Source organism: Sphaerodactylus townsendi, linkage group LG07 (assembly GCF_021028975.2).
Source record: "Sphaerodactylus townsendi isolate TG3544 linkage group LG07, MPM_Stown_v2.3, whole genome shotgun sequence".
Classification (NCBI taxonomy): domain Eukaryota; kingdom Metazoa; phylum Chordata; class Lepidosauria; order Squamata; family Sphaerodactylidae; genus Sphaerodactylus; species Sphaerodactylus townsendi.
The window spans coordinates 19,720,762-19,734,237 of NC_059431.1; the positions used below are offsets into that span (position 1 = coordinate 19,720,762).

The 13,476-nt window shown below is 41.7% G+C and overlaps 1 protein-coding gene across 5 annotated transcripts in view; it reads right to left on the bottom strand.

Moving 5' to 3' along the window:
• PDZD2 (PDZ domain containing 2) overlaps positions 1-13,476 on the bottom strand; it is a 309,977-nt gene that overhangs the window by 280,901 nt on the left and 15,600 nt on the right. The window contains exon 1 of one of the 5 annotated variants that reach the window (XM_048503182.1): positions 6,354-6,411. The exons of the other annotated variants lie outside the window; for them this stretch is intronic. The gene's annotated coding sequence lies outside the window, so the exon portion shown is untranslated. Of the gene's footprint in view, positions 1-6,353; positions 6,412-13,476 lie in introns of those variants that run through there. 5 annotated transcript variants of the gene reach the window in all.

A 13,476-nucleotide genomic window follows, 5' to 3' on the forward strand; every position in this document is an offset into this window, starting at 1 on the left:
GACATCCCCAGAAAATAAGACATAGTAGAGGTTTTGCTGAAGCATGAAATATAAGGCATCCCCCAAAAGTAAGACACAGCAAAGTTTTTGTTTGGAAGCATGCCCGACAAACAGAACACAGAAAAATAAGACATCCCTTGAAAATAAGACATAGCGCATCTTTGGGAGCAAAAATTAATATAAGACACTGTCTTATTTTCGGGAAAACACGGTATGAAGGGGAAAAAACGTGTCACGCCTGCTCAGTTCACAAAGATTTTTCTCCAACAGCCAGATTAGCACAACTATGGAACACAACAGCTCAGACTTGCATATTCAGCACGAGCCGTCAAAGCCGTTTTACATAAAGGGGTCAGTCGGCCTTCACTGGAATTCTTAATTGTTCGCAGACTAATTTCAAAATACCTGTGGCATGGCAAACCACGCCGCGCATACAAAGAAGTATTTTGCAGAGTGGGCAGAGATTAAACTCTTTAATCCCTTTTTATCCAAACCACAAAAGCTCGATTGGTGGCATATCCACAACACAAGAATCGTTTAAAACTCATGACCCAAACCGTTAGCATCACATCCAGATTCTCAGCGTTTTCCCTGCTTTTTTTAAAAAAAATGGCTTTCTACGGTTTGGTGGGTCTGAATGACAGCACCCAGGACTGTGTTTGAATTACTGGACTTGCTTTTTTATATTTTTTAAAGAGTGTAGTGCTGATCTTTTTACATCCACGGCGGGGTTTATGCCATCAATTCATATGCCATCCATTCAGTTAGCAAGACTAATATCAGGGGCATTGTAAAAATTACCTGATTTCCTGCCTCTGATATATTAAGCTGTTTTGCACCGAGTCATTCCACCAGTATAACAAAGTCAACATTGTCTTCTCCGACCGGTAACAGCTCTCCAGGGTCTCGGGTCTTTCGCGTCACCTCGTGTCTGATTTGTTTAACAGGAGAAGCTAAGGACTGAACTTGAGATCACGGAAATCAGATGTTCTACCAGTGAGTCACAACCCCTCTTTGTGGAACCTACTGAGAAGCTAGAAGCAGGGAGTTCTTGGGGTTTGCAGAAACCTTATGCTAATATATTGTACAGGTTAGTCTTTAGAAGTACCACACAACTGTGATTTTGATACCTCAAAGTTGCCTCCATGTTCCGTTGTGACTCAGTGCTGGCTTGAAGAAGAAGAAGAAGAAGAAGGAGAAGGAGAAGGAGAAGGAGAAGGAGAGGAAGAGGAAGAGGAAGAGGAAGAGGAAGAGGAAGAGGAGGAAGAAGAAGGAGAAGGAGAAGGAGAAGGAGAAGAGGAGGAGGGGGAGGGGGAGGAGGAGGAGGAGTAGTTTGGATTTATATCCCTCCTTTCTCTCCTGTAGGAGACTCAAAGGGGCTTACAATCTCCTTGCCCTTCCCCCGCTCACAACAAACACCCTGTGAGGTAGGTGGGGCTGAGAGAGCTCTGAGAGCTACATACACATACATCACTTGTTCACCAAACGTTGCAGTGAGTTATCCAAAAAGTGAAATGTTAGACATAACAGAAGCCCTTTCACCACATGTGACTTGAAATGTAACAGTTTTGTTTTGGGGCAGGTGTGAATGAGTCATGGCAGATTAGTACTGGAAAGAAAACTTTCCTCTCACCTTAAATATTTTGTTATTATTTATTGAATTTAAAAGACACCTTTCTCCATTTGGGCTCAGGGAATTGTAAAACATAAGTGCAGTTCTTCATAACAGGGCCTGTTCACACAATCAGCTGCCAACAGTGGCGTAGTGCCAAGAGGGTGCGTGATGCACTGGGCACATGCCAGTGTGGGGGCGTGGGGGGGGGCCTTTAGCTGTGCCTTTAGCTGTTCAAATAAAAATGCTCATCTTCATAAACATGTTCCTGCACAACAGATAATACAGCACTCATGGTCCTCCCATACACATCCTCCCCCAGGACAAAAGAAACTCTGACCCCCACGCCAGCGTTAACTTCACAAAAGCATTGCTAGAACAGATAACTTGCAAACCCCCAAATTATTAATTTGACCAAGGTGCCTACTCATGATAATGACAAAACTGGTAAAACACTCTAAAAAGTAATCTCAATATGCCATCTCTACCAACTGGATGGTTGTATTTGACATGGATGAAACCTCCAAAAAGGAACTTTCAAAACAGACAGCAGGGATGAAATTACAGCATTACTAATCTGAACACTAGTTACCACAGGTTTTTGTGTGATGAGTTTATTCACTATATTTATACCCTGCCTTCTGGATTAGGATTCCAGAACAGTATATGCCACACCGCATAGCTGATAACAACACATTTCAGTCACCACCTTAATTTCTGGAGTTGTATTTCAGAAAGCAGGGTTTAAATATAGTGGATAAACTCATCACACAAGTATCTGTGGTAACGTGTGATCAAAAAGATTACACATGTTTAAGAGGTACAAGAGCCAGCATTTCAAGAAGGAGGAGGAGTTTGGATTTATACCCCACCTTTCTCTCCTGTAAGAAGACTCAAGGTGGCTTACAAGCTCCTTTCCCTTCCTCACCCCACAACAGACACCTGGTGAGGTAGGTGGGGCTGAGAGAGTTCCGAAGAACTGTGACTAGCCCAAGGTCACTCAGCAGGAATGTAGGAGTGCGGAAACACTTCTGTCACATGCTGCAGCAGACCATTGGTCCATCCAGCCCAGCATCATCTATGGTAACTGGCAGCACCTCTCCAGAACAGAGGTTCTTTCCAACCCTGCAAACCAAGGGATGCATGCAAAGCTAAGCTATTGCCCTTCTCATTTAAAAAAAAATCTGGAGATGCCAATCTGCATGAGTGTCCTACCATGGAATTACAGTCCCTCCCTAATGAATCACTACCAGGAATATTCTAAGCACTCAGTCCTATCAGAATGGAAGGACAGCCTGTAAAAGACAGGTGAAAAATCAGGACTTGCCATAGTACAGTGATGGTGAACCTTTTCGAGACCGAGTGCCCAAACAGCAACCCAAAACCCACTTATTTATTGCAAAGTGCCAACCCGGCAATTTAACCTGAATACTGAGGTTTTAGTATAGAAAAAACGGTTGGCTCCAAGGCGCGCGTTACTCGGGAGTAAGCTTGGTGGTAGTCGGTGGCTTTGCTTTGAAGCAACTGTGCAATGCTTCAAACGGGTGAATCACGACCCTAGGAGGGTTTACTCAGAAGCAAACCCCATTGCCAGCAACTGAGCTTACTCCCAGATCACGCTTTCATTCTTCCTATGAAAATCAGTAAGGTTTAACAGCGCTTAACAGGGTTACCTACACTGCTTCCCCAAAACTAGGTCTTAGGTTTAAAGCTAATAATCTCCCTGAAATTATTACATTATTATCATATGACAAACTCTGTGCCCGCATGCCCGCAGAGGAGGATCTGAGTGCCACCTCTGGCACCCGTGCCATAGGTTCGCCACCACTGCCCTAGTATATGTGACCACTTGGTAGTCTGGGTCATCAATACTGTTTTATCAAAGGCACAGACAATTTGATACTTCTGTACCTGTTCAGAAATCCAGCAGAAAGGGTAAGAGTTCTCAATCTTTGGCCAAATAATGCAGCCTGCTACATAACTCTGTAGACACAATGATAAAGCCATCACAGTATTAATGGTAGCCCTGACCTGGATGTCCCAGAGTAAATCAGTTTCATTAGATCTTGGAAGCTAAGAAAGGCCTGGGTTTGGATGGGAGGATACCAAGGAATTCCAGGGTCACTATGCAGAGAAAGGCATTGTTAAACCATCTCTATTAGTGTCTTGGTTTGAGAACCCTACAGGGTCACCATGAGTCAGCTACAACTTAATGGAACACACATCAACGGTCAGTTCGGCATCATACCTGAAGGCTGTTCTCAACAGAGGAGTTTGCTGTGCCCAGAGAACCAGGGATCCTAGTAATATCAAATATTTAACTGTGATGCTTAGAAACACCAACAGCGAAAGGAGATTTTAAATCCCTTAGGTCTCATAACAGTGTTAGCCTGTCCCTAAAACATATCTTCCAATCCTCAGGATACCACAGCTTCTTCCAATTTATGCTTTAAAATGTCTGCCTAGTGGTATGCATTTTCCCCCAACTGCCTACAATGCATTCATATACGTAGAATGAGTAACCACGCTTATCTTGAAACAGTGAAAATAAAAAATATATTGTGTCAAGAGAGAATTCAATTTGTTTGCTGAAGGCCTAGAAAAAAATCCTTTTGCCTTTCTCATGAGCTCAGAAAGCAGGTGTTCGTAACTGGAAAAAAGCAGGTGTTAGTAACTGGAAATGAGTGTACTATTCCTTTAAGGCACAGGTGTCAAACTCGTGGCCCTCTAGATGTTATGGACCACAATTCCCATCATCCCCTGCCAGCATCATGCATTTCATACATCATGCTGGCAGGGGATGATGGGAACTGTAGTCCATAACATCTGGAGGGCCGTGAGTTTGACACCTATACTTTAAGGCTATATGGTTTGTTAGGATACATGGAATCATTTTCATTAATTCCAACCAGCTGGAACTGGTCAGTTAGCAACTAGTTGAAGTCTAAACCGTGAACTAGCTCTTCAATGGTAACAGTTACTTCTACTTCCTTTTTCTATGTTTTTGTCCTCTAGTCTGCTGAAAATTCTGCTGGAACTTTGCACATGTACTGAAGATATCTAATACATTTTGCCTGCAAGGATTTCTTTCTGGTGTGTAACTTAAGTCTTAAGAACATAAGAACAGAAGAACTAGCCTGCTGGATCAGACCAGAGTCCATCTAGTCAAGCTCTCTGCTACTCGCAGTGGCCCACCAGGTGCCTTTGGGAGCTCACATGCAGGAGGTGACAGCAATGGCCTCCTGCTGCTGCTGCTCCTGAGCACCTGGTCTGCTAAGGCATTTGCAATCTGAGATCAAGGAGGATCAAGATTGGTAGCCATAGATTGACTTCTCCTCCATAAATCTGTCCAAGCCCCTTTTAAAGCTATCCAGGTTAGTGGCATAACCACCTCCTGTGGCAGCATATTCCAAACACCAATCACACGGTGCATGAAGAAGTGTTTCCTTTTATTTGTCCTAATTCTTCCCCCCAGCATTTTCAATGAATGCCCCCTGGTTCTAGTATTGTGAGAAAGAGAGAAAAATTTCTCTCTGTCAACATTCTCTACCCCATGCATAATTTTATAACTTCAATCATATCCACCCTCAGACGTCTCCTCTCCAAACTAAAGAGTCACAAACGCTGCAGCCTCTCCTCATAAGGAAGGTGCTCCAATCCTTCAATCATCCTCGTTGCCCTTCTCTGCACTTTTTCTATCTCTTCGATATCCTTTTTGAGATGTGGCGACCAGAACTGAACACAGTACTCCAAGTGCGGTCAGCATCTTCACTGCCTTTATATATGGGCAAGACAATCCTTGCAGTTTTATTATCAACTCCTTTCCTAATTATCCCCAGAATAGAGTTTGCCTTTTTCACAGCTGCCATGCATTGAGTTGACATTCCCATGGAACTATCCACTAAGACACCCAAATCCCTTTCCTGGTCTGTGACTGATAGCACTGACCCCTGTAGCGTGTATGTGAAGTTTGGATTTTTTGCCCCTATGTGCATCACTTTACATTTTGCTACATTGAACTGCATTTGCCATTTCTTAGCCCACTCACCTAATTTATCACCTAATTTCTTAGCCCACTCACCTAATTTATCTTTGTTGTTTTATAGTGTTCTAACGGAACTGGACCTTGATGTTGTGTTCACTGCTATGTTTTAAAGTGGTGTTTTACTTCTTTTGTTCAATAAAATTTAAAAAAATGGTGTTTGCCATTCTGGTTCACAGCCCACAGCTCAGTGTTGCTACCACTCCAAAGTCCAGACCAGGTCTTTGACACCTTCTCTTTTGCCCACTTAAACTTGAATTTTCCAAAGATAGCCCACACAATCAGGTCTTATTTGGCACAATTCTGAACAGTGCCCAGGTGCGCATTGGTTGAATATGTTCACGCTTACTGCTCTAGAAAGCATAATGCAAAGATCCCAAACACTAACAGATGGCTTTTGAAAAAATAAATAAAGCTGGAAACAATTAAGAAGGGGATTTTTTCCCCTGGAGAGAGCTAAAAATGATGAAAAACAAGGATTGACGCTCATGGTTTTTACACTAAGCCCACTACTACTTCTCAGTAATCAGGTTTTGCACCTGGGGGGGGGGGGCATTGTTACCCAAACCTTTCCATGATGTTTCACCAGAAGGGGAAAAGTCAAGTCCACACACTACAGGGGAGGGAAGCCCCTCTCATACCAATTTCATACATCTTTGAAAAGCCCAGACAGACAGACTTTTTATCCAAGCTTCTAACCTGGTGATAAAGAGGAATGGCGGGAAACGATTCTTCCATCTGCACTTTCTCTATGACTGAGGAGAGAGAGGGAAGTAAAGACTTGAGATGAAAAAGACGAAAGATTTTTACCACCGTAGGTAGCACAAAGTCAGACTGTTGAGGAAGTTAACACTCAGATGCGAAGATAAAACTGGCTCAGACAGTACGACACTGAACAGAGTTCTGACTTGAAGGTTTAGTGCCGTCTGTTCTTTATAAAGAATCAGAGGGAGGTATCCCTCCCCCAGAAAAAAAAAGGCCATGAGTTCACAAGTGAAAAGTAGCAGAACCCACATCTGAGAGCTTTCTTACCTTGCAGCAACAAAGGGAGCATCACAAGAACCACATTCTTTTGCATCTGTGGCTGCTTCTCTCCATCTAATTTACATTTAAAATGTACATACTATTCTGGAAGGAAGCTCGGCACACTATCGGCATCAACCGCCATGGGGCAAAACACTCTCACATCTATTTGCAAACTGATTTTCTGAACACCTCGTGCAGTTCCCAACATCAGCTTCCCAGGGACATGCCAAGAGGTCCCGATCCCAATTTAAATTGCTGCCCGGATTTCCATTTCACTTCCATGCCAAATAACTTCCCTTCCTGGAATTCCTAACTAGCACAAGGCAGGGACAAACGCCCCGAGCACAGGCGCAGGGGGGTGGATAATCGCTCCCCCCACCCCTCCCCACTCCTCAGGCCATCTCCATGGCCCAGAGCCAGAGACGTAGGTATAGATTTTTTATGGGGGGGTTCGGGGGTGGGGCCACAGCCCCACCAGCCCCTAGGGCATGGCCACGCCCCCAAGCCCCGCCCCTGGCCTAGCGCTTATAAAAGCAGCTTTCCGAGGTTGGGGATGGCAGACTCCAAACTTTCAGGGTATCTTTAGGAGTCTCTCCTAATGATACCACCCAGGTTTGGTGAAGTTTGGTTCAGGGAGTCCAAAGTTATGGAACCTCAAAGGTGTAGCCCCCATCTTCTATTAGCTCCCATTGGAAACAATGGAGAATGGGGGCACCCCCTTGGGGAGTCCATAACTTTGGACCCCCTGAACCAAACCTCACCAAACCCGGGTAGTATCATCAGGAGAGTCCCCCAAACAATCCCTGAAAGTTTGGTGCCGCTAGCCCACACAATGTGCCCCCTGCAGGCCAAAAACCCAAAAAGCACTAAAATGTTTTAAAAACCCACAAACGGATGCAAAGAAGTAAAAAGATTCTGGGAAAAGGCATTGCTATGGATAGAGAAATTGGTGGAAAATAAAGTGAAATTAAGAAATGATCTATTATTTATGGGAATAATTGATGATGAAAAAATAGATATACAATATAGAAATACGTTGATTAAAACGTTGATTAAAACGTTGATTAGAGCAATACATGCCGTGATAGCGTTTGGATGGAAAAATAAGAAAAAATGGACGATTCAGAAATGGTTGGAATATATATGGGAACAAGTGACATTAGACTTTTTGAAATATTATCAAAGAATAAAACATGGCAAGAAAAACAGAATGAAATAATGAAGATATGGACAAGTTATGAGAATTGGATAAAGGAGACGGGAGTCAGAGAAGACATATGGATAAGAAGACAACAACGAACCCATACATAATTATGTATTCCTTCTTTAGTGTCAATTGCTTTCAGTTTCACATGCCTTTGATTTGGATTGATAATGCTGCCTGACCCTGCAGTAGTGTGGCAGCTCGATGGTATAATTTCATGTTTGGTACTGCTAAACTTCCTCTTTTTCTCCTTGTAATATTTTAACAACCCGATCCAGATCAGGTTGGTGGGCAGGGACGGTGCTGCTCTGGTGCCAACCAAGCCCCTCCAAAAGGCACCAGGCCATGCTGGCGCACTGTTTTGGGTTGGTGGGCCGGGGCTGGAATAGCAGCTTCCGGGTCAGGCATCGCAGAACCATGCAGACCCACCTGCCGGGGTAAGTAACCCTTCCTGCCAATGCATTTCTTCCTTCAGCTGGTGGGGTGGGCACTGGATGGGCACCCAGGCTGGCTCAGAGGAGGAGTCAACACCCACCCCCAGATGGGGCTGCCCATCTTACTCTTTTCTGCTTTACACTCCACATAAAATTGTTTTTCATTTTCTGCCACTTTAAAAAGTCTTTTCATCCATATAAATTGGTAACATGAATCAACTTTGGTAATATATTCATTTTAAATGCAGAAATTCTTCCTAACCGGGAAATTCTTAACTTTCCCTATCTTTGAAGATCTTCCTTGACATTTGTCCAAATCTTTGTGGAGATTGTTGTTTTGTTTTATTTTTGTAAATATCTTATTTGTTTTTTGTAACAACACATTTGGTTATTTTTTCTGCCTTGGTTGCCATTAATAACATTATCTTTGTCTTCTTTTTATTCAATTTATATCCAGAATAAGTTCCAAATCTATTTACTTGTTTCATTATTTATTTCAAATAGATATTTGGTTTTGTTACTGATACATCAACAGTAGCTTTTAATTTTACCTTTTTTATTCCTTTTGCTATTTCAATTTTTTCTGTTAAAGATCCATTTATTGAAATTATTGCTTGCGGTTTTGTATAACTACCGTACTCTACATCCAATTTAAAAATTACGTTCCACAATTCATATTCTGTAAGACTTTCAATAGAAATTTCCAAGAGACACTGTCAAAAGCTTTCTCTGCATCCATTAACAAAATGCTGTTCTTTCTCTTTCTCTTTGAATATTCAATTGCATTCACTATATCTTTCATATATCTCGCATTTGATTTTGCTGGATTAAGTCCGTAATACATTTTCTTTGTTTAGTAATGAGATTGGTCTATATGTTTGTGGTAATAATGGGCCATGCCCTTTTTTCTATATTAAAGTTATGTTTGCTTCTTGCCATATATATTCTTGCTCTCTTGTATTTCATTTATCACTTTTTTGTAAGGGCATTTCTTCAAAGCATTTATAATAAGTTGCTGTAAGACCACCTGGCTCAGGTGTTTTTGTCCTTCTTGACTTTTTAATAGCATAATTTCTTGAATTGTTACTACTTGGTTTAGAATTCTTCTGTTCTCAGATGTGAATCTTTCAATTCGTACTTCTGTTAAATATTTCTCCATATCTACATTTTTATAAACAAAAAAATTATTTGTTCATATGTTTCTTCCTCTGCATGAACTATCTGATTTCCTTTCTTGAAACATTACCCTAAGATTTCTACTTTCCCATCTTTTGTAATTAATTATTTTTCATATCCAGCACATGTCTATCTTTGAATATGATGGCGCCTATCAGAAAAATTCACAAACTAAGAGAAACACAAACCCACCCTATAAAATAAGCCAGGAACCAAAGGGTCGAGAAAAGCTGAGGGAATATTAAAACCTTAAGTATATAAAATATTTTTATTAAACTGTACTTACAAGTGATATTAAAAACATTTACAACCACTTAAAATTGTGGGAATTCAAAGGAAACATAAATCCAGGAGTTGCATCTCTAATAACACCACAAAACACAATAATAGCACATAAGATTGAGCTGATAGCACATAAGCTGTTGCTAATATTGACCAGATGCGTTTCAACCCACAAGAAAGCAGATATCGCAAAACTTCTAATAACTTTTATGTGTACTTAATTACACTATAAATAAAGCTACACGTTTTAATCTTTGTATATTAAATTTTACATTTGCATGTAAATTGTGCTGTTGGCCAGCCTTTCGACTGTAATAAGTGTTGGTGATGGAAGCAGCAGATAAACAAGTCCTCAATAGTGAGATTCAAGTCCTGCAGTCCATCAGAGACAACAGAAAACTCTCTTTGTCAGACTTTTGACTCTCAGAAGATCATACCCCCAAAAATCTTGATGGTCGTTAAGGTGCTACTGGAGTCAAATCTAACTGTTCTACTGCAGCCCAACACGGGTTCCTTCGGAAACCAACCTCACTATTCATTTCCCAGAATAATTCCACCAAGAGCGAGGTTCTTGCAAACCACAGAAACAGACATGACTAATCAGCAAGACTTCGGCTCCACACCACTCTTTCTAGCCTAAGGTCACCATGACTTCTACCCCCAACATGAGATTATTAATTATTTTCGACAGATTCTTAAAGTGCTGAAGCAGTGATCTTGTCCTGCTGTGTATCAGAATATCCCATCTGCCTTCATGCTGAGTGCGTGAAAAATTAACCTAATTACATTTAACGTGGATATTCTTTCGGTCTTCATAGTGTCATGTAGAATTAGATTGCAAAGTAAATGCAAACCACAACATGGAAGGGGGGCGGGGGCAGAGTTGTATTCTCACAGAGTAATGGGATGTAAACACTACTCTTACCATCTGTCGTGAGTAACAAGACCACCTGCTCTTGATCATACTATTATGCCAAAATGCTCACTTTCCAGTACATAAATATCCTAAGCTCACCCTATCTCATAGGTACATAGATGTCTCCCAACTTGTCAAGAAAGCTAGCGCATCAGCAATATGAAGCCCTTCTAACTCTTTCTCTACTATTCTAGGGATACTGGTAAAACACAGAACGCTGTGGAGCTAAGAGAGCAAGGTAAACAAAGGAAACTGAGATCTTGAACAAGGGGCGAACTGTTTGTTGTACAGCACATGTTTACCCTTACCTCAAAATTGTGTACACCACCAGTGTCTTGGGTAAATCATGCCATTGCACATGCAAAGCATAGATCATTGGCATGGCAGCACAACACCCATCTGGGGATTCTAGTGCACTAAATGCATCATGTGCAGAAACCGAGCACCAGATTTTTAAATGGCATGCAGGTGCATGCAAGATCATAAGATAAGAAGGGGCCTGTTAGATCAGACTAGTGGTATATCTACCACATGTGTCAGACTCGCAGACCTCCAGATGTTATGGACTACAGTTCCCATCATCCCCTGCCAGCATGATGGAGGGGCGCGAGTTTGACACCTGTGGATTAGTCCTATTAGTTGCCCTGGAGGGCCATCCAGTAGTGTATTCAGCAGGGGTCTCCATAATGCTCTGCCAATTGGCTATGCTGGCAGGGTCTGATGGGAATTGTAGCCCATGAACATCTGGAGGGCCATAGATTGGAGACCCCTGGTATACAAGCCTTTGACTTGCATTCAGAGACTAACTGCCTCTGAGCATGAAGATTCCCTTTAGTCATCTTGGTGGTAGCTGCCAGTGGACCTTTGCTAGTAGCTATTGATGGACATATTCTCAATGAGTCTGTCTAATCCCCTTTTAAAACCATCTCTGCCGATGGACATCACATCATCCACTGGCAGTGAATTTCACAGCATCATTATTCCTTGATTAAGTATTTCCCCCTAAAAACACAACAATGAGTTCTTCTTGCCCCGTTTGACACTGACCCTGGCAGGCCAGAGTAAGCAGCAAGCTTGCAAAGCCCACGTCAAAATTATAAAAGAGCCACAGCACAGTGGTTCATTGGTTAATAGAAAAAATATATATGTTTGAGGTTTTTCCACCATGAGATGGAGAACAAATGAATTACATGGCAAGATGTTCAATCCAATTTAATTGAAAAAAAAAACATGTTTCACAGCACTGGTGGTCCAGCATTCTTTAATAACAGAGCAAAAGTCTTAATTAGTATACAATTTGTGAATATACATACATAATCCCTGCTTCAACTTCACACCACATCCCCTTGTAAGCTTTGCCTTACAGTGTATATTATCATATGGGAAAGGCTGTGACTTGGTGGAAGAACCTCTGCTTTGTATGAAAAGGTCCCAGGTTGAATCCCCAGCAACCCCAGTTGAAAAGGCCCAGACCGTAGGTGTTGAGTCTCTAACTGAGACGCTGGTGATTAAACTGCCGGTCTGAGGAAACAGTACTGACCTTGCTGTACTAGTTCAGTATAAAGCAGTGGTGGCGAACCTATGGCACTCCAGATGTTCATGGATTATAATTCTCATCAGCCCCTGCCAGCACGGCCAATTGGCAGGGGGTGATGGGAATTGTAGTCCGTGAACATCTGGAGTGCCATAGGTTCGCCACCACTGGTATAAGGCATCTTCATGAGTGTTCAGAGTTGTGTATATTCCATAATAGTGCCAAAACTAGATCTGAGCTAAGAATACGCTCACCAGGATGTTAAAACTATTCCTTAAAAGTAAGTTCAAGGATGCAAGGACTATGCCTAGTAAAAATGAAAGGTTGATGGGAGGAGGAACATCTTCTTGGTCTGATGAGATCTTTTCTAGATTAAAGAAGACCTATCGTTCATTTCTGACCAATTCAAGCCATCTTGGCAAAAAGTCTTGACATTCTGGAGATCTGTTTTGGAAGCAATATAACAGGCGCATTTTTTCTTCTTCTTTGCTCAGATGCAAGAATGCAAAATTCCGGTTTCCTAGGACCAGTTACATCTAATGATAGTCCATATTTGTATTTAATATGTGGAATAGTGATTCAAGTGTTGGACTATCCCTGGGGAAACTCAGCTTCAAATTTATTGTTTATTGTTTATTGTTTAAATTGTATATGATTGTTGCTGGATTTTAAATGTGTTAATTTATGCTGGATTTTAAATGTGTTAATTTATGCTGTTGGAGCTGCTGTCAGAGAACAGCCATGTTGGAAGCCGCCTCGAGCCCCTTGGGGAAGAGGCGGCCTATAAATTTGAAATATAAATAAATAAATAAATAAATATAGGTCAATTTCAAACAGCCATTCTCCCTCAGACTAACAGCGTTTTTAGGAGTATGAAATGGAGGCGGCATAAACAAGATATATCACTTTGAAATCCACAGTCAAGTGGAAGAAAAAAATGTACAGTCTTAAGCTGTCAACTGTCAAGTCCTGTAGCATGTGGATCAGAATTAATATTTTCTTATGTTCATTATATATCGGAAATTGCAAAAATGAAGCAGGATAGCAAAATCAAGATTGAAAAGCTACATCAAACCAGACCTTAATGAGCAAAGCGGATCATCAGAGAAAAACGGCACCAAGGAAGGTTCCGTTTTCAGAGGCTGTCAACTAATGTGTCTTGATGGACGAGCGAGAACTCTAGCTGAACATGATGACTTGCCGGCACAGATTTATGTCACTGGAGCCTCCTGCCAGGGTGGATGCCCACT